At 39.9% G+C, this 5,000-nt stretch overlaps 1 protein-coding gene across 1 annotated transcript in view; it reads right to left on the bottom strand.

Annotated features, from left to right (window-relative positions):
* Positions 1–5,000, bottom strand: part of LOC115224303 (protein numb) — a 567,004-nt gene that overhangs the window by 276,802 nt on the left and 285,202 nt on the right. The window lies entirely within an intron of this gene.

Here is a 5,000-nt window from a genome sequence, read left to right as displayed (position 1 = left end):
ACACTTTGCATGTCAGTGATGCTTGTTTATAACCACGAGGGCCTGGCCCAAATTCTTACAATCAAACGAACTCTGCTAAGAGCACCTTTCTTCCTCTTCTCTTCTTCCCTGGAAGAAGAAATTGGCTATGTTCTGACTTAGAGTGAGATGGGTTCCATCAAATTTTAAAATTGCCCCAGGACCACTCTATTTTGTAATGACACCTTACAACTAACCCCCAACAGGGACTGAAGGCCCAGGGAAGAGAGAAATGCATAAATTCAAATTTTCTAGCGTTGAAACCATTTCTGTTCCAAAGAATAATATAAACAAAATTATAGAAGTAATAGTAGCAGCAGTGTTGCTCCTGCTGCTAGTAGTAGTAATAGTAGTAGGCGGAGTCAGTGGAGAGATAAGGTCAAATAAAACAGATTAGAGGGGAAAAAACCTACTTCCCCACCCCAGATTACTTCTCAAATCTTAAGACGTGAAATGAGATGTTCTCAAAGCAATTTAATAATGCCTTTCAGAATAAAAAACGGTTGCATCTAAAACCAGGTCAGTGAAATACAGGCAAAGATGTTGCAACGGAATAGCAGAAATATACAAAGCAGGTGAGAAAACATTGCTTTTAATTAGCACTTGATGATTACTGCTTTAAAACATTAATGAGAGAAAAAAACGGCTGCTCACAGTTGGAATAGGGCATTGCATTTACAAGTGTATGGATTCAGATGCCTATGATTACAAAAAGAAACCCCCTAAACATAAGGGGGGCATCATCATCATCATCCTCATTGTCTTTTTATGTCAACTTTTCTATGCTTGTATGGGTCGGATGGATATTTGTCAAGGCAGACTTTTTTTTATGGCTGGATGCCCTTCCAGCTACCAACCTTTACCTATTTTCAATTATGGTAATATCCCCCCCCCCCATGTCCAGATACACTTTACACACAAGTTTAGATACTGCTTGTAGACACCACTTGTATAACAGTCGCATACACAAACACATGCACACACACTTTTATATGTCTGTGGAAGATGGGCTTCTTTCAGTTTCCATCTACGAAATCTACTCACAAGGCTTTGGTCAGGCCCGCAGCTGCAGTTGAATACACTAACCCAATATGCCATGTAGTGGGATTGAACTCAAGGCCATGTAGTTGGCAAGCAAAACTTCTTAACCATACAGCCATACCTGTGTGAATTAGGAAATACCTGAAGTCTTCACTACTGAAGAACAAAGTCTAACTTCTTGGACTTTTAGATTTTAAAAATTCTATAAATAAAGAGGAGCATCTTCATGGTTACCTGGGCAGCTCTGCTAGAAAGAGCTACCAAATTTCCCTCTCATCACACTCTTCACGTTCATCATTTAATGTCTGTCTTTCATGTAGGCATGGGTCAGATACTGTCAACTGCTTTGACAGGACTACTTGACAGGATCCAATGAGCTGGAGGGCTGTGTAAGGCTCCGATGTCTGGCTTCAGCATAGTTTCTACAGCTGGATGCCCTTCCTAATGCCAACCCCTTTACAGAATGTAGTGGATACCTTTTCTTTTTCTGGCACCAGCACTAGTGAGGTGGACAAAGTAACTCACAAGACAAAAGAAAATCTCCTCATTTGAGTGGGAAAATGGGAAGGATAGATTAAATTGACGAAAAGGTCATGACTGGAATGCTTTTTATCAGAGACTGGAGATGGCCTGGAGTTAAACAACAGCAATACAGGTTACAACTGTTTGATTTATCAACCTAAGTAAACAAGCAAGTGGGTGGGTGTGGGGGGGGGGCAGGTGTTCCTATTCAATTGCTGAACCTGCTAGTAATAGCAACCAAATCTCTTTCACATCATCACTACCACCCTACTCTCTCTTTACTCGTTTACTTGTTTTAGTCATTTGACTGTGGCCATGCTGGAACACCACTTTTAGTCAAGCAAATCAACCCCAGGACTTATTCTTTGTAAGCCTAGTACTTATTCTATCGGTCTCTTTTGCCGAACCGCTAAGTTACAGGGACGTAAACACAGCAGCATCGGTTGTCAAGCGATGTTGGGGGGGACAAACATATACACACATATATATATACACAACAGGCTTCTTTCAGTTTCCGTCTACCAAATCCACTCACAAGGCTTTGGTCAGCCTGAGGCTACAGAAGACACTTGCCCAAGGTGCCATGCAGTGGAACTGAACCTAGAACCATGTGGTTGGTAAGCAAGCTACTTACCACACAGCCACAAAAAATATAGAGAAACGATCCACTGGTTAATGTAGACCTAAGTACACTATACTTGAATAACAAAAGAGATGGTTATAGGTGGAACATTTATGATCAAAAAGCTTACCCTGTATCACATCTGACCCGGGGCTAAACAACAACAATGCATGGAGTTAGAAAGCTAGTTTGTACGCTACTTCACAAGTTCAAAGGAACAATGAAACTTGTATCAAAAACATGTTTTTTAAAAAATCTTTTTCAGCACGAGAAACTAGATATGTGAGGACCTAAATCTCAACATGGCATATTTACAACAGAGACAGTATGGCCCCATTCAAAAATGCTGTTGAAATGATCAAATGTGTTCACTTGGTTACCTCTACACTATATGTCTGCTCAAACAGCATTCAGCAACGAGGTTTCACTTACTCTTTGTACTCAATAAACCTACTGATCACAGTACACAGAGAATATCAAAAATATAAGGCCTTCAAACTAGACTGGTTGTTTAGACAATGCACAAAGGACATTGTAACAAGGCATAAAGATGAATAAACACCTGTGAAAAGCAGTCATTTGGCAAAAATAAGGAAGACAAAGCAAAGTTTAGGAGCAGTACACCAGAGCCATTGAGGATCAGGTTGGTCTTGACATGAAGGCTTTCTACTTTCTGCAACAACACTCAAAATAAACCAACATACACACACAACCCAGCCATTGATCATATACATGAAGTAAAAATGTCCTTAGTGTTGTGGGGTTAAGAAGTTCACCTCCCAACCCCGTGGTTTGGACTTCAGTCCCACTGCATGACATCCAGGACAGGGTTTCTACAGCTGGATGCCCTTCCTGATGCCAACCACTCCGAGAGTGTAGTGGGTGCTTTTACCTTTTACTTGTTTCAGTAATTAGATTGTGGCCATGGTGGGGAGAATTTTAGGCCTGGAAGAATTTTAATTGAATGAATTAACCCCGTACTTTTTTTTTCCTTTTGAAGCCTGGTACTTGTTCTATTAATCATTTTTGCCAAGCTGCTAAGTTACAAGGACATAAACACACCAATACCAGTTGTTATGCGGTGGTGGCAAGAACAAGCACAGTTACAAAGACACACACACACACTATATATATATATATATATATATATATACACATACATACAGGGTGGCCCAAAAGTAGGCTTACAGTTATTCGACTATCTCTTTCGTGTTCATATATTAACAATTTAGATCTTAATTATAAAAAAATATGAAACCATTATTCTTTGCCAATTTAGCTAATTTTGTCAAGCTCCCTTTTCAGTTTGTATGATAGAAATTTAAATGTAATAAAATGTTTAAAAAGAAATTTAAAGTGCTTACGTGATAACTGTAAACCTACTTTTGGGTCACCCTGTATATATATATATATATATATACAATGGGCTTCTTTCAGTTTCCGTCTACCAAATCCACTTTCAAGTCTTTGGTTAGTCTGAGGCTATAGTAGAAGACATTTGCCCAAGGTGCCATGCGGTGGGACTGAACCTGGAACCATGTTATTAGGAAGCAAGAATCTTACCACAACACACACACACACATACATATATTCATACATACATACACACACACACACGTCATCATCATCAACATTTCATGTCCAGTTTCCATGCTGACATGGCTTGGATGGTTTGACAGGATCCAGTAAGCCACAAGGGCTGCATCAACTGGAAGTTCACACAGGTTTGGCATGATGTCCATGGTTGGATGTCCTCTCTAATGCCAACCACTGTACAGTGTGTACTGGGTGTTTTTTTTTTCTCATGCCACTGGCATCAGAACGGTCCTCAAGTAACACAACACACACACATACACACATTTATACATGACTCATATATGAGGCACACACACAGATACACACTTAGTTGTAGGATGTTTGTAAAATAAATTATCAACACACACACAAAGCAAACTGGAAAAGAATGTTTTATTTTAATAATCAAAAAAAAGTGGAGGATCGGGGGGAGGGGGCTCTAGACAAGATTTTTTTTTTTTAGGGTCTATAGTCAGTGAATCAAACAGGAGGAAAATACAGATTTGGAAGGAAGAAGAGGAAGTGGAGGAGAAGGAATGGGGAGATGAAGGCGGAAGAGAAGAAGGATATGAGGAAGGAGGAGCGTGAGGAAGAGGTGGATAAAGAAGAGGAGAGGAGAGAAGGAAGGATGTCTAGGAAGGAGGAGGAGCAGGAGGAGGAGGAGCAGGAGGAGGTTTAAGTGATCTAAAAGTCAAACAATTATCTTCCCAAGTAGGAACTCGCTTTTATTTGACTAATAAAAGATAAATATCAGAAAGTGGCATTCAGGTAGTTGTGAACAGAAGATCTGGCATCCTGCCAGGGTTTGGTGGTGGCGCTGGTGCTGTTGAGGTGGTATATGCACGTGTGTGTGTGTGTGTGTGTGTGTGATTGCATATGAGTATGCATGCATCTGTGCTAGTCTGTGCGTGTATTGTGTCTATGTTTATATAAGTATATGTGTGTGTGTGTGTGTTAGGATATGTATATGTGTATGCATCTATGTTTGTATATGTATACGTGTGTGCATTTGTTTATGTTACATGTGTATTCGTGTGTGTGTGTGTGTGTATGCACATCTGTATGTGTTTATATGTTTCTGCATCCATCTACTCATCTGAGTGTTTGTGTATGTATGTGTGTGTGTGCATATCTGTGTGAGTATGTGTGTGCATGTGTGTGTGTGTTTGGATAAGTATGTATGTCTAAATGTGTGTGTGTGTGTGTAAAATTGAGTTTATTT

Source organism: Octopus sinensis, linkage group LG25, assembly GCF_006345805.1.
Source record: "Octopus sinensis linkage group LG25, ASM634580v1, whole genome shotgun sequence".
Lineage (NCBI taxonomy): Eukaryota > Metazoa > Mollusca > Cephalopoda > Octopoda > Octopodidae > Octopus > Octopus sinensis.
Note: the sequence above shows the minus strand (reverse complement) of the source record. Positions and strands in the feature narration are given on the sequence as shown.